The 20,372-nt window shown below is 42.3% G+C and overlaps 1 protein-coding gene across 3 annotated transcripts in view; it reads left to right on the top strand.

Moving 5' to 3' along the window:
* Positions 1-7,365: 7,365 nt before the first annotated feature.
* The window catches only part of ppfibp1a (PPFIA binding protein 1a), a 95,732-nt gene continuing 82,725 nt past the window's right edge, over positions 7,366-20,372 (top strand). For all 3 annotated transcript variants that reach the window (XM_060903313.1, XM_060903312.1, XM_060903311.1), the window contains exon 1: positions 7,366-7,529. The gene's annotated coding sequence lies outside the window, so the exon portion shown is untranslated. The remainder of the gene's footprint in view (positions 7,530-20,372) is intronic.

The following is a 20,372-nucleotide window of genomic DNA, read 5'->3' as shown; positions in this document are numbered from 1 at the left end:
AAGAAGAAGAAGCAGGAGGAGGAGGAGGAGGATTTCAAGAAGAAGAAGAAGAAGAAGAAGAAGAAGAAGCAGGACCAGGAGGAGGATTTCAGGAAGAAGAAGAATTTCAAGAAGAAGAAGAAGAAGAAGCAGGAGCAGGAGGAGGATTTCAGGAAGAAGGAGGAGGAGATGGAGCACAGCTGGAAGAAGAAGAAGAAGAAGAAGAAGAAGAAGAAGAAGAAGAGTAGGAGGAGTAGAGGAAGAGGGAGAAGGAGGATGATGACAAAAAGGAGGAGGAGGAGGAGGTGAAGCACAGCTGGAAGAAGAAGAGTAGGAGGAGTAGAGGAAGAGGGAGAAGGAGGATGATGACAAAAAGAAGAAGGAGGAGGAGGATGGCAAGAAGAAGAAGAAAGTGTTTCTGGACAATGGGAGGAAACATGAACATGGGGAGAACAAGGAGAAGGAGGAGGAGGTGGCAGATGAGGAGAAGGAGGAGGAATATATTCATTCAAAAATAACTTTTAGTCATTTTAGTGACCCCTAGTGACAGAGCAGCAAACATGCCACAAAAAATGCAAAACAAAAATTGTATTTGTCTGCCATCTAGTGCACAAATATGGTAGCACACCCAAGCGAAATGTAGTTTGCCAAAAGTGGTAAAGTTAATTTTTGTTGCTGTCTGATACACTGTATGCCCAAAAGTATGTGGACATCTGACCATCACACTCCTATGTGTTGCTGAATATCTTGTTCCAAAACCATGGCCATTAATATTGAGTTGGTCCCGTATTTGCTGCGATAACAGTTTCTAGTCTTTTGTGAAGGATTTCCACTAGATTTGGGGATGTGATTTTGGAGTTCTTCCCCTTGAGCCAAAAGAGCATTAGTAAGGTCAGGCACTGTTGTTGGGCAAGGCCTGGTTCACAATCTGTGTCCCAATTCATCCCAAAGGGTTTCAAAGGGGTTGGGGTCAGGTCTCTATCTTGTTACTAAAGTATATGTAGGTAAATTGAGCTGAATGTAGGACATTTTTATGAGCATTTCATGTTACATTTTAACAAATTGGAGATAACTTTTTAAAGAAACTAAATATTTTGAAGGCCGATCTGCATGACAGGGACAATGCACTAGGTATTTAGCTAGGATATCAAAATGGCCACTTATTCACAAATGTGTTGCATTGTAGGTGCAAGTGTAAGTTGCAGTGCCTTTATGAAAATAACTCATAGGATTGGTTTATAATCATTTTGGTTATCAGCATCATTTACGGCGGCACGGTGGTGTAGTGGTTAGCGCTGTCGCCTCACAGCAAGAAGGTCCTGGGTTCGAGCCCCGGGGCCGGTGAGGGCCTTTCTGTGCGGAGTTTGCATGTTCTCCCCGTGTCCGCGTGGGTTTCCTCCGGGTGCTCCGATTTCCCCCACAGTCCAAAGACATGCAGGTTAGGTTAACTGGTGACTCTAAATTGACCGTAGGTGTGAGTGTGAATGGTTGTCTGTGTCTATGTGTCAGCCCTGTGATGACCTGGTGACTTGTCCAGGGTGTACCCCGCCTTTCGCCCGTAGTCAGCTGGGATAGGCTCCAGCTTGCCTGCGACCCTGTAGAAGGATAAAGCGGCTAGAGATAATGAGATGAGCATCATTTACATCAGCATCTGTCTTATCACCTGACGTGCAGCATTTGACAAACCAGAATGTCTTCATCACTTTCTTCAAGAGAGCATTTTGAATTAACCTGACTGAAATTCGGGGGGGGGGTTTCAGTGTTCAGTGTTTCACATTCAAGGTTTTCACAAATCAAGTATTCAGATATATTTTTCATGTCCACAAGTTCAGATTCAATAATTCATTTTTCAAATATTCAGAAACCTGGATTAAGGGTGGTTATTTCCAGGGCTTTGAACCAGAATTTTTTTCCTATTGGTTTGTTCCGAACAGAAACGGAATTTTAACGTTTCCGGTTTTGGGTTCCACCATTAAATAGACGTTCCCGAACCGGTTAGAACAAAAAAATTTTGTTCCCGGAACGGTTAATTACGTTCCCTGTCAGCTGTTTAACAAATGGCTATAAAATTATGTCTCTGTCTCATCCAGCTTAAGCCAAATGTAGGCTAATTCTATTACAACCTTCATTAAATAAGACAAGAAATAATTCAAAACAATTATTATTTCAAATGTTGGCAATTTGGATTCTCAGTATGTCTTCCCATCGACACAAACAGAAAAAGTACCAAAAATGAAAGAGAATTCGTTTAGTGTGTTACCAAAGGCGAGTCAGGCCCTATGCATTGATAGGCTAACAGAGGTTAACGTCATTTAATGTTCGCGAGCCTCTCATTAACGTGGACAAATATATTGATATCGTGTTTGAAATTGACGTTTTTGAATAACGATAGACTGCAATATTTACCTCTTATTTAAGATGTGGAGACGTGATAGTAGTCCACCCTCCCGCTCTCTCCATTCAGTCAGCGAACGTCTAGTGAATGTCACACAGGAAGTGAACCCCAGCGGGTCATAGAAACTTGCACAGGAGAAGAATGACTTTTTTATTTGTAGGCTACAGAAACTTTGAGGAACGAAATAAAAACCGGTATTAACCGGTTACCATTATTTTTAATAAGCGTTTCTGTTCCGGAACAGGAAAAATAATAAAGTTTCTGGTTTCGTTTCTGTTCCATGTGAAATAGAAAAAGTTCCCGGTTTTCGTTTTCGTTCCTTGAACCGGTTCAAAGCCCTGGTTATTTCAGTGCTCAAATTCAACTGTCTAATTCAAGTCGCAAGGTTTTAAATGATTAGATAGATAGATAGATAGATAGATAGATAGATAGATAGATAGATAGATAGATAGATAGATAGATAGATAGATAGATAGACTACCGTTCAAAAGTTTGGGGTCACTTTGAAATTTCCTTATTTTTGAAAGAAAAGCACTGTTCTTTTCAGTGAAGATCACTTTAAACTAATCAGAAATCCACTCTATACATTGCTAATGTGGTAAATGACTATTCTAGCTGCAAATGTCTGGTTTTTGGTGCAATATCTCCATAGGTGTATAGAGGCCCATTTCCAGCAACTCTCACTCCAGTGTTCTAATGGTACAATGTGTTTGCTCATTGCCTCAGGAGGCTAATGGATGATTAGAAAACCCTTGTACAATCATGTTAGCACAGCTGAAAACAGTTGAGCTCTTTAGAGAAGCTATAAAACTGACCTTCCTTTGAGCAGATTGAGTTTCTGGAGCATCACATTTGTGGGGTCGATTAAATGCTCAAAATGGCCAGAAAAATGTCTTGACTATATTTTCTATTCATTTTACAACTTATGGTGGTAAATAAAAGTGTGACTTTTCATGGAAAACACAAAATTGTCTGGGTGACCCCAAACTTTTGAACGGTAGTGTATCAGTGAATCAATCTGGGCTACTCAGGTTTAAGCAAACCCATTCAAGTCTGGAGCATTTTGTGCTGTTCTGTATCTTCTGTCGTTAAATGTCTCCCTCATAGACATCCCATAATAACTGACTATATTGATGAAAGTAGGTGTCTTAACACCAAAATAATTTTAAGCCTTTTTTCAGCTCCTGTACATTAGACCAATGTTTCTCAACCACTGGGCCACGATTTTTTTTTTCTTTTTGTCAAGTTGAAGCTAATTTTTACTCATAGTAGGATACAATTGCTTGGTTGTATCTGACATCACATCCGCCTCATTAAGCTACAGTCACACTACAGCTTGCGATGCTTTGCGATGGGTTATCAATTAAAATGAGGCATTTTCGTGGCGATATACACATGAGCTAAAAGTTGTGGTCACACAGCACATGAACACTTAACTGTCACGCCTTTACCTGCTTCAGCCTGGTGCAGCTCGAGCGGCCGTGCATGCTCACAGAGCGAGTTGGATGCGTGCTTGGAACGCAGTCATTATGGGAAACACCTGATACTGATTTGAGCACAATCAGCACATGCAGATACAGAAGCTGCTTTCACAGAGACTTTGCGAAGTATCATCATTATCACTGTCACGTTTGTTTCTAGCCATGTTTATAACGCTGTTTAAATACTCTGCTTTATGATTCTGCCTTCTGTTTTGCTTTCGTTTTTGTAAATATCACGCCTGCTAATAAACACTCTTCTTGCACTTAGATCCATCTACTGCCGTCTATCTTGTAGTGTCCTGATCTGCAGATCTTTAACCTAGCCACATATAAAAAGTTGTACGCTTCCATGCTCTCCCAGGTTTTCATCTGTGTGTCCGTGTAGAATGATGTCTGCAGCACCAGCTAGTTTGAGATGTCAGGGAACTCAATGGATGGATAATTTTCCAACTTGTAGGAAAATCCTGCTTTGTTAGCGTGTGAGGATCTAATCCCATTGAGTGGTTTTTATATCCACTTCTTTTGAGTGTACTTCTTGGTTTTAATAAACTGCTTGTTTGCTGGACACAAACATGGCAATAAGTTCTTGTGTTAATGAACCAGACTCCACTTTTGGATCATTAATCCCCTCTGACTGAGAATGCCCTGCATGCATGGTTTTATGTTGGCTTCTGGCACATCCATACAGTTTTAAATACAATACCTACAATTAAAAACAGTTTGGTTTTTATTGCATTTATTTGATTCCTGGGCTCTGTAACAGGGAGTGATGTTGCATCCCATTAATACACTTTACGATAGATTATTAGATTCTAATAGTTGAATAGATGAGCCAAAATAATTGGGGATCTGTTTTTTTTTAATGGGCCCCGACTCGTTTCAAGTATGCATATGTGGGCCTTAAAGTCGAAAAGGTTGAGAACCCCTGCATGAGACCACAGTGAAATCCTTTCTCTGCATTTAACCCATCTGGGGGATGTGAACACACGTGGATTACATGTGCATCTCCTAGACGACCACAAGAGGGAGCCATTTACTTGAAAATAACCTTTTTTTAAAAAGAAAACATACAGACTAAAGAGTGTTGTTAGTTGACGACATACTGGGAAAAACTCTTGTTTTCAGCACAATAAAAATGTACATATTTCTAAAACGGGAAAATGCAAAGAACCGACTTCCACGAAGGTCATACTGAGCTGAACAAAATGCGCATGTGCAGGTATCAATTAAGAACTTTGGGGAACGTTTCTGCTGAGTTGCTGCTTCGGCGCATGCGCAGGTATCAATTAAGATTGCTGCTTCAGCGCATGCGTAGTTATCAAATTTTTTTAATTATTTATTTTTATTAAATTCAAGCATAAACAGAATTATTTTATATTACAACATAAAATCACACCTCCTCTGAAAATATAATCTGAAAAGACAACTTATCAAATACATATGTATACAATATATGTAAGATGGGGGGAAAAAAACAAGGGGTTTATGAAAGGTTAACTTCTGCTATGAATGTGTACAGTATATTTGCATGGGGATTGTTTATATATTTCAGACATTTTTGTAACAAGGACAATTCGTTCTTAAGAGCAAGGCCATGAAGGGGGAGATTTGGCATATCGACACTTGTGTATGTAATATTTTGTAAAAATAATGAGATTATTCACCAAAAACTCAGTTTTCTTATCTTTAAGGACGCAGTTATCAATTAAGACCTGTGAAACGTTTCTGCTGATTTGCTGCTTCGGCGCATGCGCAGTGATCAATTAAGAACTTTGGGAAACATTTCTACTGATTTGCCCTTCCCTGGATTTATTAATGACTTTAAAATGTTTTTCTTGTCTCTCAAAAAAATAGACTGTAAAATTGTAAGAAAAACACGTATAGACATTGCTCGTTATCTGTTATTGTAATTTATGAATCCTTTTCCTTTTGTCTCTGCTCCGTTATATATTCATTTAATTGCCTAATTTAAAATTTAATTTACATGCACTTTATTTTTGTTTTTTTCTCTTACATGTATCCCCTAATCTTTAATTTTAATCCATATCCTCCCTGAGAGTTTGTACATTTTTCCTTTGTTTAATAATAAAAACAGGGCAGCACAGTGGTGTAGTGGTTAGCGCTGTCGCCTCACAGCAAGGTCTGGGTTCGAGCCCCGTGGCCGGCGAGGGCCTTTCTGTGTGGAGTTTGCATGTTCTCCCCGTGTCTGCGTGGGTTTCCTCCGGGTGCTCCGGTTTCCCCCACAGTCCAAAGACATGCAGGTTAGGTTAACTGGTGACTCTAAATTGACCGTAGGTGTGAATGGTTGTCTGTGTCTAATGGCCCTTTTCCACTACCCTTTTTCAGCTCACTTCAGCCCGACTCGGCTTGCGTTTCGACTACCTCAGAACAGCACGACTCAGCTTGCGTCAGCCCTGCTTAGCACCCAAAACTCGCACGGTTTTGGAGTGGGGCTGAAGCGAGCCAAACCGAGCTGAGTGAGGCTGGGGGCGTGAGCAGACACTCCCCTGTGCACTGATTGGTGAGGAGGAGTGTCCTCACATGTCCACACGCCCCGCGAGCACGCTGGGATCGGTAAACACCGTAAACCCGGAAGAAGAAGAATTACGAATTACGAGAATTTCTGAAGCCTTATGCGCCTCGCCTCATCTATACGCTCTTGCCAGTATCTGTTGGCGTTGTCGGTGACAACAAGCCACAGCACCAAGACCAGCAACACTAACGACTCCATGTCCTCCATGTTTATTGTTTACTCTCCGGGTCGTGAGACTACCGCTTAAAAGATCACTGATGTCACCGTTTGCGCCGCTTAACGACATCACGTGATGTCCACCCACTTTCGCTAACTCCACCCAATGTGTCCACCCACTTCCAGCCAGCACGGTTCAGCGCGGTTGTAGTCGAAATGCAACTCCAACAGCCCCGCTCAGCTCGACTCAGCACGGCACGGCTCAGCCCGACTCAGCCGCGTTTGTAGTGGAAAAGCGGCATATGTGTCAGCCCTGTGATGACCTGGCGACTTGTCCAGGGTGTACCCCGCCTTTCGCCCGTAGTCAGCTGGGATAGGCTCCAGCTCGCCTGCAACCCTGTAGAACAGGATAAAGCGGCTAGAGATAATGAGATGAGATGAGATAATAATAAAAACAAAAATTTCTACTGAGTTGCTGCTTCAGTGCATGCGCAGTGCGCAGTTCTCAAATAAGAACTTTGGGAAACGTTTGTTGGTTTGCTGCTTCGGCGCATGCGCAGGTATCAAAAACGGAAACGTTTTTGCTGAGTTGCTGCTTCGACGCATGCGCAGTTATCAATTAAGCACTTTGGGAAACTTTTCTGCTGATTTGCTGCTTCAGCGCATGCGCAGTTATCAATTAAGAACTTTGGGAAACGTTTCTGCGGAGTTGCTGCTTCAGCGCATGCGCAGTTATCAATTAAGAACTTGGGAAATGTTTCTACTGAGTTGCTGCTTCGGCGCATGCGCAGAGAGACAGCAACTCTCTAAGTAGCGTGTAGTCGGTAGTGGGCTCTTTTTTCAAGTGGCGAAAAGAAATAACTAACTATGAAGGAACTCGGGGGTGACGGGAGAGACTCTGAGGAGACAAACGGATAAAAAAAAAATCTTGAAGAATATTTATGTATCATTGTAAACGAATCCTGTGTGAATTCAAAAGGAAAAGGTAGGTCATTTCTTATGAATGAACATTAAATGGATTTTTTTTTTTCCTGTATAGGACTTTAAATCAATCATTTTTAATCAGTCTTACTAATAGTTCATCTCGTTATTTTTGGGATATTTTTGTCGAATGTGCGGTCCTGGTTTGCTTGCTTTATACAAATTCAGGTTAAGTTTAGATCTAATTTAGACGAGCACGAGACGTTTGGTAGATTTAATCGCGCGCGACACAGTTACGGTTTAACTTTAAACAGCTGAGCGCGTGCAGCAAGTCTGCTTCAGATAATCCGAGCCTGGGCTTTAACACGGTTTATTTACTGCACAACTCTGTGTGAACGCAGTGCATTATATGTACAGTATAGAGCCAGAAATAACTATCTAACGGTCCAGTAGTGACTTTACCTGGTGGTGCTCTCATACTTTTGTTATTGAGACAAGGATTAAACCTCAAATACAACAGGGAGCCAGTGTCCTGTCCTGTCCTGTTCTTACTAACTTCTGTTTCCTTGTTATCTTTGCAGACTTTGTCTCTAAACAATGCTCAAGGTTGAAAGGGTTTCTGTGACCTACAGCTTGAACAATGTACATGGTTCCTGCCCTTTAAAAGAGCATCTTGACTAATCTCAAGAGTTCTGGAGTTGCTTGGGGATGGTGCTTTTAATAATGGATATTGTCACAAAGCCGCTTTACAGAAACATATAAATGTTAAATTTATTTCCAAAGTTATCATTTAAAGGCGATTGCGGCAAGGAAAAACTTCCTGAGACGACGTAAGGATGAAACCTTAAACATTCAGGTTTATGGGTCTGTCTCAGAAACCCCACTCAATACACTCAGTCAATAAACTATACGGTTTTGAATGGTGACATTGGTTTGAATTTGAAATAAAATGATGAAAGAAATAATACAGATAAAACTAAATCTTTGATGTGAATATTCAGAATTTGGCAAAAATTCTGCGAATTTGTGGAAAAATGGCGGCTTGATCTGGGACACGATAAACGGTTGACTACACCGCATTCCCTTAAAAAGGTTGTAGTCCACTGAAAAGTCTACAGTTATCACTAATTGTATTTTAAGTTGTAACTTTACACACCTAAGGATCGGTGCGCTCACAGAATAATCATAACCGTAATAAAACATTATGCAAAAATATTTGATCACCGTTGTAACTCCATTTTCCGCAAACCCAAAACCAATACGGTCGTGTGTTTTGATCTAAACGGAAAGCCTCAGGGTCAAGGTCACTACCTCACCAAAAGTAGTAACTTAAAATCACTACGTCATATAAAAATGTAGTTATAAATCTGCGATATTGTTTTTTAAAACAAAAGCTGAAAGTTAGGTGTAGAATGTTTCTTACAGAATGTGTTACAATGGTAGCTGGTCTTGTATGAATTTCTGAGCTATAAAATGAGTTGTGGTCTTTTTTTTTTTTTTATCGTAGCGTATTATTTGTGTGCGGGGAAGGACACACATTAACAATTTGCGTGTGTGGAATGGAATTTTCCACTCCAACAGTTAGAAGTTGATCGTACTTCCATTTGCGGTCTCTCTGTTACGTGAGTGATCTGTTCAGACGTTATCACTGAAAAGGTGAATTTTGACAGGTTTTTTTTGTTTGTTTGTTTTAGTCTTGCAGTATAAGGCAATAGAATTGTTTCTTTTTCATCTTTCATATTTCGTAGTGTTTGCGTATTTTTGGCCAATATTTTGCAACCAGGGTCAATTTAGATCGAACTTTTGATAGAATCTGCGGCCAGCCATTTTGCCGTGCAGTAATGATGTCCCAGTGCTCACGTGCCACAGCAGAGACCCGCGTGACCTTCAGCCGGTACAGTCGCTGTTCTTTTACCACCGCCGTTATTCTCATCTTTCCGGTGTGTTCTTGATTTTTCCATTGTGTCCTATTTCGCCATATCAAATACCCAAAATGTATCGTATTATTCATATTTAAGTGAATAATCAATGCAGTCATCATAACTTGGCATTTTTAACCCAAGCAATCAAAAAGAGAAAATTTATTCAATATTTTCACTCATCTGTGAAGGAGGGGCTTTAATTCTTCATGATGGAGTTATTTTATATGGAAATCAATTTTACAAAAGCATTTGAATTGTAATAAAAAAAAAAAATTTCCACAGTGGAGGCCAGATAAAGCAAGATACTATATTCTTATTAAACATGACAAAAGAAACATTGAGTGTTAGGTAAATGCAAAAAAAAAAAAAGTAAAATTAAATTTATTTTTTGACCATAATGTCCCAAATGAGAGACCAGTTTCTGAGACGGACCCTTATCCATTCACCTGAGCCAAAAGGCAAAGCTCTCAATTTACTGGTCCATCTACGTTCCCACTCTCACCTTTGGTCACGAGCTGTGGGTAGTGACCGATAGAATGAGATCGCGGATACAAGTGGTAGAAATGAGTTTTCTCCGCAAGGTGGGTGGCTGGGCTCTCCCTTTAGAGACAGGGTGAGGAGCTTGGTAATTTGGGAGAGACTCAGAGTAGGACCGCTGCTCCTCCGTATTGAAAGGAGTCAGTTGAGGTGGTTTGGGCACCTTGTTAGGATGCCCCCTGGACGCCTCCCAAGGGAGGTTTTCTGGGCATGCCACACCGAGAGGAGACCCTGGGTCAGACCCAGGACATGATGGAGAGATTACATCTCTCGGCTGGCCTGGGAACACCTCGGTATTCCCCTGGAAGAGCTGGTGGAGGTGGTCGGAGAGAGGGAAGTCTGGGCTGCTCTGCTTAGGCTGCTACTCCTGTGACCCGGATCTGGATAAGCGGTAGAAGATGGATAGATGGATGGATGGATTGGTCCATCCACAGCATTCCAGATGTAGTTTCAGTAATCCAGGCAGGAGTGTTTCTAGCTATTGGAAAAAAACCAGGGGTTAAGTCAAGTTTTCCTGGGACTTGTATTTTTTAAGGCAGATAGGTCAGGGAGGTTATATCTAACTTTACAAGAAATATCAGCCACACGCATTCAAAGGTCATGATATCTTTTTATTAGTGATTTTTTTTTTCTCCTGTATTTGCTCTTTTTAAATGTACGTAGTTCACTTCAGTTTCTGTCTCCTTATTATCAACACCCGTAATGTCTCTCAGGAAACTGACGCACGGTCAATTGACTAAGTATCATGAGTAAAATTCATCAGGTTAATAAAAATATTCCCACTTGCATATCTCTTCTTTAGGACCACAAAAAGACAAATTGTAAGCTACATGATTATATTACAGTATTCAAAATCACAGATGACATCCCATCTCGCAAGACTATGATATAAATATGTCTTCCGAGTTTCTCTTTCACACTCTCGCACCATTTTCTCCAGTGCATCCAGGCTCACTTGACTCAAGCAGCTCATTTGTGGTGTCTAGACAGCATATGTTTATGTTGACATTTTTGTTTGCCATGCATTATTAAAGATGTTTTATCGCTATATGTGATTAATATGCCAAAGACTGGCTATGGGATGGTCGGCTGGCTGATGCTACATGTTGCGTTAAAACATGTAACTTAATTATGTCCAGGCAGCTACTGGTATCTGTGAGCACAAACACTTGTTGACCTGTTAAATAAACTTAGTCGGGGCAAATAGACCCCCACTGTAGATATTCATTAAACCGTTTGAACTTTAGAGCTCGTCTGGCACGCTGATCATACAGACCCTACACTGTAAATTCAACATCGCCAGGCTACACAGAGTGGGTTTTGCGCATCAACGTAATTCAACAGGTTACACTGTTGGTATGTTCTGTACACGCACCCACGGTCGATGACTGACTTGCCATCTGTTTTCATCTTGGAAAAATCCAACAATAGTGGATTTTTTTTTTTTTTTGATAAGTTGTCTTCTGACCAGTTCTGAATGTTGTTCTGTAGGTGGTTACCAAAATTTTGAATGTGCTAATTATGTCTCATACGCTGCAAGTCAAGTTCCAATCTGTTTCAGAAAGTTGTTTTCTATTAATCGCTTACTTTTTTGAGGGTGAAAAATACCTGGGGCTATAGCCCTGAGTGATGTGGCCTAACGACGCCACTGAATCCAGGTTAGGGGTGTAACGAAATTTTCATGATGTTGCCTAAAAATATTATGATATGCTAATCATTTTTTAAAATGCACAAGCTGGTGGTTAGCCTGGGAAATCCCATGCTGCTTTGCACAATCGTTCCGATCTGAAAAGACAGCATGGAAACTATGGTCTAAAGGCTCGCCTGAGTTAGGGAGCCAATCAGAGAGTGGGGAGGGTGGAAAGACGGTGACGCGTACTACTCGACAAACGGAAGCTTGTAGTTTATTTGGAACTGTTTACGGATCACGTTTAACATGGCGGCGAGCGATACGAACCAAACTTTCGATCAAGCTTTAGACACTGTTCTGAATAGTTTAGAGCGAAAGTTTGTTTTAAAAAAACAGCGTTTGGCGTTAGTCTTTCTTCGTCGCTCTAACTACGTCACCGGGTACAACTGCCATGATTGGCCATGGGCTACGTATACGCCAAATGATAGACATTCGCAGCGTCCAATAAACGGCTGTTGACAATCGTAAACCACACCTCCCCTATGAGAAATTCAATAGGCGGATTCCAGACCATATTTCACTTGTGATATGGTCTGGTGTTAACCAGACTAGCTGGTGGTGAGAATTAACAGACAAATCTTTGTACAAAAGTCTCTTTGCACCATCGTTGCACACCAAAAGCAACCAAAAAAAAATCAAATTGTTCCGAAGTCTCAAACATTTCCAAGAGTGATGGATTTTCCTGATAATTTATGACATTCTCAGTATTTATCACGTCGGCGGAGTATGCAGAAAGCGAGCTTGACTGCGACGAAAGCCTGCATTCTGATACACCAAAAATATTCTAACTAGAGGCCACTCGGTAAAGTGGATACCTTCGCTAAGCCACATATTGGAATATCCAGATGTTTACACGCCTATTCGGATTTGCATCAAAATCTAATCAATTGCTCTTTGACCCATAGCCTGCCTTTCATCAAAATTTTAATCAAAATCCATTCACTGCTTTTTGAGTTATGTTGGGAAGGCAAATTTTAAAAAAGGTGAAAACGTAACGTCTTCCAGCAAGGTTGGCAGGGGTAGCTAGTGTACAGTATTGCCAAAAACGAAGCGTTGTTTTCGTTCATGGGCAACAGTGCCATGTTTTTTCCCCTGTGTTTTTGATAGCTGTTGTACATGGTAACATTAGATAAGACTTTGTTGATCCCTTTGGGTGGGTTCTCTCAGGGAAATTAAGATTCCAGCAGCATCATTACAGATAAACAGAGAAAAGAAATAGAGAAAACTTCTAGATAAATTATTTACATATACAAATGTATAAAAAGAATAAGATATGGGGGAGGGGGAAGAAAAAAAGGTGGGGAGAAGGGGGGGAGGTAGGAGAGATATTGCACATTGTCCGGTATTGCTTATTGTCAGGCTAGGCTACTGCTCCTTCGCGTCCTCTGTCCTCCTGTTACCCCTCCTCCCCCCCAGAGAGGAGTTGTACAGTCTGATGGCGTGAGGGACAAAGGAGTTTTTGAGTCTGTTCGTCCTGCACTTGGGAAGGAGCATTCTGTCACTGAACAGGCTCCTCTGGTTGCTGATGACGGTGTGCAGAGGGTGACTGGCATCGTCCATGATGTTCAGTAGTTTGTCCATAGTCCTCTTCTCTGCCACCGTCACCAGAGAGTCCAGCTTCATGCCGACCACAGAGCCGGCCCGCCTGATCAGTTTGTCCAGCCTGGATGTGTCCTTCTTGGATGTGCTGCCCCCCCCCAGCACACCACGGTGTAAAACAGGACACTGGCGACCACAGACTGATAGAACATCCACAGGAGTTTCCTGCAGATGTTAAAGGACCGCAGCCTCCTCAGGAAGTATAGCCTGCTCTGTCTCTTCCTGTATAAGTGTTTGGTGTTGCAAGTCCAGTCCAGCTTGCTGTCCAGCCACATCCCGAGGTACTTGTAGGAATCCACAGCCTCCACCTCAACTCCCTCGATCAGAACTGGTCGTGACCTTGGTTTGGACCTCCCAAAGTCAATGACCAGCTCCTTGGTCTTCGAGGTGTTGAGCTGCAGATGCTTCCTGTTGCACCACACAGCAAAGTCCCTCACCAGGCTCCTATACTACTCCTCTCTGTCGTCACTGATACACCTAACGATGGCTGTGTCATCGGCAAACTTCTGAATGTGACATAGATAACGTTATGAGCAAGAAATGATAGCAGAGGTACCGATGTAACGTTTTTCCAACAGTCGTGAATTGCACAGCTGAAAGGCTTTGGTGCATTCCACTTCCCCTGGAGGAGAAACGGAGATAACTGTAATATGATTGAGGGAGAAGAAGGGAGTTGTGAAATTCAAGCTACATTTATCAGGAGTCACAGCTGGACGCAAAAGGGATGAGAACCACTAGATTAAGGAACTTGATAGTAAAAAAGATGAACATGCATTTTTGTTTTTTTGAGGGGGGGGGGAATAAATGGTGAGGTTCTCCAATCATGCATCATAATTCGAACAGCACTCAGAGCTTGGACCTCTACCAAGGACAATAGTTAACTCTTCTGTGATATGTGAATCTGCAACCGTGACCACTTTATACAGTACATGTTTCCAAAATTATTAGAATTATGTACATTTGTGGGGTGGCACGGTGGTGTAGTGGTTAGCGCTGTCGCCTCACAGCGAGAAGGTCCGGGTTCGAGCCCCGTGGCCTGGCGAGGGCCTTTCTGTGTGGAGTTTGCATGTTCTCCCCATGTCCGCGTGGGTTTCCTCCGGGTGCTCCGGTTTCCCCCACAGTCCAAAGACATGCAGGTTAGGTTAACTGGTGACTCTAAGGTGGTGTTTACATTAGACCGTATCGTTGTCGTTGCGGATGCACTGTCTGTGCACATTAAAACGCTGGGAAACAACTCCACAGGCGGAACAGTTTGAATCCGCCAGGGCCCACGTATTCAACCCAGTACGTATCTGATCCGCTGCTGTGTAAACATTGAGGAACGAGGATACGCAGTGCTGAGCTCTAGCTGACGCCGTCATTAGACAATGTCACTGTGACATCCACCTTCCTGATTCGCTGGCATTGGTCATGCCATGTTGGTCATGTGACGCGACTGCTGACAAACCTCCTCTTTAGTCCCAATGACACGGCATCCCTGATTTCCATAAAGAACTTCAAATTTTGATTATGCTCTCTCACTCTCTCACGCTCGCTCGCTTGCTCTCTCTCCTCTCTCACACACGCTTGCTCACTCTGTCTGTCTGTCTGTCTCTCACTCGCTCACTCAATCTCTCACACACTGTGCTTGCAAGTGGTGAGTGACTTGCGCATGCCCGATATGCACTGGGATCATGTGATGTGCTGTCTAATTAGTCATGTGATTAGCGTATCCGTGTATTGGAGTTGCTGTGTGCACGGGGAACGGTTTTGTTGCGGGCACAGAAATTGTGTACGCGCGAATCGTTTTAAAAACGTTAATCTGATGATCCGCTGATTCGAAATAATGTAAACAGGGCCTAAATTGACCGTAGGTGTGAATGTGAGTGTGAATGGTTGTCTGTGTCAGCCCTGTGATGACCTGGCGACTTGTCCAGGGTGTACCCCGCCTTTCGCCCGTAATCAGCTGGGATAGGCTCCAGCTTGCCTGCGACCTTGCAGAAGGATAAAGCGGCTAGAGATAATGAGATGAGATGTACATTTGTATCCCAGATGATTGCTGGTACCCGTGAATGTGGCTTGTGATGTGGAGTAATTTGTATTTCTACATTGGCTATGTTTTGTTACTACAAGGTGCGGTCGCAAAGTTCAGAGACTGTTTGTGCTGCGAATGAACAGAGTACGGTATGGTCATGTACATGCAGTAGGAGCGAGCAGTAACTTTTTCATGAGTCGGTATGCTGCATGAGGCTGCGCTGATTTTACTATGGACGTCAAACTTGAGCAGAGAGCAAACCTCAATCTCCATGTCAAACTTGGGGAAATCAGCAACGGAGACCCTAAATGCTTCACGAGCACAATGCTTGAAAATGTCCAAGAAATTGAGTGCATTGTGTGTCAGGATCTTGTGATCGCCCTGAACTCTCGTTGTCCTCCAGTGATAATCTGCCCCTCTTGATGCCTGAATGCCACTTAATATACTAAACCTGGTTCGTTGCTCCATTGTTGTAGCCTTGCTGAAGCATTTCAAGGGTCTCCGTTGCCAATTTGCTCTCTGTCAAAGGGAAGCCATGACCTCATGGTTAGAGAAGCAGTTTGGGGCCAAAAGATCGCTGGTTCGATTCACTGGACCAGCAGGAATGGCTGAAGGGCCCTTGAACAAGGCACTTAATCCCAAACAGCTCCCCAGATATGTTGGATATCACTCTGGATAAGAGCATCTAATGTCAAGTTTGAGGTCAAGTCCTTAGCAAGATCACAAATGTGCACGTTGTCTCAAAAACAAGTGTACACAGATCACGTGGCATGCTGACTCGTGAAAGATAGGCCTGGGCCATACCATGTGCATGATGGCTCGCAAACATGTTTGTCCACACCTCCACCATTGCTGTTGTAGGGCTGCTAAAGCCTAGGTCGCAACCAGCCGTATGTGCTCCTACGGCCGGTCTACGTGCAAGAAACCCACAGAGGGCGCGCGTGTGACGTGCTGATTTTCGATCCGTAGACTGGCCGCAGACCGGCCGCAGAGGTTCTTTGTCATGTCAAACAAACTCTACGGGTGCTTACGTTATTTTCAGGTTGCAAGACAAACTTATGGCCAACGTGCGTCTTTCTCCACAAAAAAAAAAACGCAGCGATTTGGGAAACGCCAAAAATCGCACGGCCAAAAAAAATCGTACGTCCGGTTGTGACCTAGGCTTAACGCCAGCCCTATCTTTCTACATTGCATTTACTTTTAAATAGCCGTCAATAATAGAATATTTTGATTTCATTTCATTATAATTTTATATTTAGTTTAGACAGACAAAGGTGAAGAAGCATGTGCTCAGTTGTTTGGGGGGGGGGGAGAGAAAATTAATTAGAAAAAAACATACAGTAATCTTGCTTCACTAGGCCTGGTTCAGTTTAAATGCCGTTTCTATGGTGGGTTTTGGGTTTCTGTTCTACCGGTTTCCAGGATGGGCTTTACAAGCAGTATTATGAGACTTTAAAGGAACAGTCCACCGTACTTCCATAATGAAATATGCTCTTATCTGAATTGAGACGAGCTGCTCCGTACCTGTCCGAGCTTTGCGCGACCTCCCAGTCAGTCAGACGCAGTCAGACGCGCTGTCACTCCTGTTAGCAATGTAGCTAGGCTCAGCATGGCCAATGGTATTTTTTGGGGCTGTAGTTAGATGCGACCAAACTCTTCCACGTTTTTCCTGTTTATATGACCAGTGATATGAAACAAGTTCAGTTACACAAATTGAAACGTAGCGATTTTCTATGCTATGGAAAGTCCGCACTATAATGACAGGCGTACTAACACCTTCTGCGCGCTTCGGCAGCACATTGATACGGAGCTCAGATATCAATGCGCTGCCGAAGCGCGCAGAAGGTGTTAGTACGCCTGTCATTATAGTGCGGACTTTCCATAGCATAGAAAATCGCTACGTTTCAATTTGTGTAACTGAACTTGTTTCATATCACTGGTCATATAAACAGGAAAAACGTGGAAGATTTTGGTCACATCTAACTACAGCCCCAAAAAATACCATTGGCCATGCTGAGCCTAGCTACATTGCTAACAGGAGTGACAGCGCGTCTGACTGACTGGGAGGTCGCGCAAAGCTTGGACAGGTACGGAGCAGCTCGTCTCAATTCAGATAAGAGCATATTTCATTATGGAAGTACGGTGGACTGTTCCTTTAAAGGAGAACTGAAGTCATTTTTAAACTTGCTTTATTTCTTAACGTGTTATTACGTTTTCGGTTTTATTAACCTTATATCGTGACTCGTCTTGGCATATTATATTACACTTATCAGCCTTTTCAGTTCTTAGCCATGTTGAATGTAGTTCCTTTGGTCCACGGCAGGCGTCGCTTATCCGCGCGATCTTCAGGACTTGTGCGAAACTTCAAACATGAAGTGTCAGCGCCGCCATTTTGAAAACTGTTTACACAGCGGCCAGATCGCCATATCATTCCAATTTAGATTAATTTCGAGATTTGCCAGCTTCATCAGCGATGGAGTGTCAGTCCTGTGCGCTGTGGCGCGTGCAACTGAAGGCGCACCTCGGGCTGTACGCGCGCCGTGAACAAGGCACACCTCAGCTCAATTATTTGCCTATTTAAGGATTGTGCTGATGCATTTGCACCGTGAAGTATTACGATATGCATTACAGAGCCTTTCTATCTGTTGTCTTGATTTCCTGTTTCTCGTTCTTGTCCTCGCTTAGCCTTTGAACTGTTTGCGCCTCGACCGACCCTTTTGCCTGTATTCTCGTTTTATATACTTATATTCTACACTTTATTAAACTGTGTACTTCTGCATGTACATCCGCCTCCCTCGTGTACGTGACGTGGAGATTATTCCATACGACTTCGAACCAACTGAGAAGAGTTGGAAAGACGACAGGATAAGGACTAGTCCGTCGCGCTGGTATTTACGTCGTTACTGTCGCACAATTAAAACGTGCCAGATCAGACGGCTGGTGGGTTTTCAAAATAATAAATACGTATTATACTGGGCGCATTTTCCACATAATCCTCACTAAGGTTTCGGACAGCACTACAAAATGGCGTCCACACTATATAGTGCCCTATATAGTGAGTAGGGAGCGATTTTGGACACGGAAAACTTCCGGCTTGATTACGTCAGCATTCGAAAGAAGGCGCGCGAGTCTTTTGATAACGTTGGCAGATGTCGGTCACTTTGATTTCCGCTGTACGTTTGACTTCCATCCTACGATGTCTCGCACAGGTCTCAACGAATCTCGTTTACGGCCATTGCTTTGACATATGGACTGATATATTACAGAGCATATTTCAAACACTCATAAATTGCTATAGCAGCGACAAAATAGCTGTCAGAAATGCATTCGTATATTTAATAAAATGAGAGAAATAGAATTTTGATGGATAAATTTGCCTTCAATTCCCCTTTAATTTATATTATAGGCGCCGTGCCAAACCAAATCTAAAACTGTAGAAGAGCAATTCCAGCGTTATGGACGTGACACTTGAACTCAAAATGGCAACAAATGACCCAGTGCATGTTTTATTGTCTCCCAGTATTTAAACAGGTGTTGCATATTTTAAGGCTGTACCATACTGGAGAAGTGATAGAACAAGAACAATTCCCATAGTACATCTAGGGCATGCCAGAAAATGCCAATAAAAGATGCGTTATGGATGTGACAGAAAAAGTATCACTTTTCTTGGGTGACTGTACATTTTTATCAAACTCTGTGAAATTGTAAACCTAATGTCGAAATGGAGATATCCATTTGATAGAGGGGTCCAAGGTGAATATTAAAAAATCTTTGTTTAAAATATTTTGTATTTCATGCAGAGTTTCGGAAGGAAAAGTCAGCGTTATGGATGTGACGAAATTCCGTTATGGATGTGATGCATCTGAAATAGACATGGCATATGTTTAGAAAATCAGCAATTTAACCACCATACCCCTTTGAAAAACTCTCTAAATATCAGCTAAAACTATCAAAGTTCTTAAATAATATTTAGGATGGCTATTGTTTTGCTGTTTTGTGGATTTTAGCATACATTTCTGTGGCTTGTGGCAATAATATAGAATTGTACATGATCAAAGTTGATTTTAGCTTGGGGTTTACATTATAAGAAAGAAAGACTGACAGTGACATATTAGGTTGGTTACAAATTGGTTCAACTTATTCACATCTGTAAAATACAGGCCTAGGTGAGATCTCTGGGAGTGGTTTTGATGTATTACATGTTGCTTTATTTTTGCATGGTGAGGTTGACATTTACATGGAATTGCCCAGAAGCAGATGTTCTGAGTTCACTCTCTGTTGAATCAGAAGTGCTGTGCGTTTGTCTTGCCATTGTATCTTGCTTCAAGTTTTGCTCTTTTTTTTTTTTTTTCTCCCTATTACAAATGGGGACGTAGGCTCCTCTGTTATTTGTTTAACTGAATAATGTTGTAAAGCAGCTTGCTGATCATGAAGAAAATGGGCTGTAACCAGAAAACAGCCACATGATTTTTGTTTACCCTTGTGCAGAGTGAGTGAGTGCAAGCGCACTGGAAAGCTCCTGCCCTTCACCTAATGTTCTGTTAACTTAGACATAATATAATTATAGCCTGCGTTGGGTTCCTGCTATGATTGTATATTACAGAGCCTCCACTTCCTCCTTTAATAACATGCAATTCTTAAAATGGCTAAAATTATTTTTCATGTCTGGTCAGGTGTATAGCCTCGACACTGAAACAATAGAGATCTTGCAGTCACGTGACCGGAAAGTACACAGCCGCCATCTTGTCGGTAAAAAACACCGCTGAATACTGCTGCACTCGTGTACAGAATGGATCAGTTTCAACCGACGGACTACACGGCTCCTTTTTCTAATGAACAGATAACTAGATATATGTCTAAAATAAACGATCTACAGATTTGTGAGCCTTATGGCTTACCGGACAGAGTTTTCACGACCGGATTTTGAACTGCCAGCGGAATACCCGGACGTGTATAATTACCTCATTAACTTTCCCTCGCTGTTCAGTGGTGAAGCACTGCGTGCTTATAAATCTCTGGACAGTTATCTTTACAGAAATTCAGGATTTGTCAGCGACTCAGATGTGGCATCTTGAAAACAAGAATCCTCATTGGATGGGTAAGTCACTTAAGTATTGAGTATAGCACTGACCAGCCGATTATAGA

This window comes from Neoarius graeffei, chromosome 21, assembly GCF_027579695.1.
Source record: "Neoarius graeffei isolate fNeoGra1 chromosome 21, fNeoGra1.pri, whole genome shotgun sequence".
NCBI classification, from domain to species: Eukaryota; Metazoa; Chordata; class Actinopteri; order Siluriformes; family Ariidae; genus Neoarius; species Neoarius graeffei.
The sequence above is the reverse complement of the archived record's forward strand: the minus strand, read 5'-3'. Positions and strand labels throughout refer to the sequence as shown.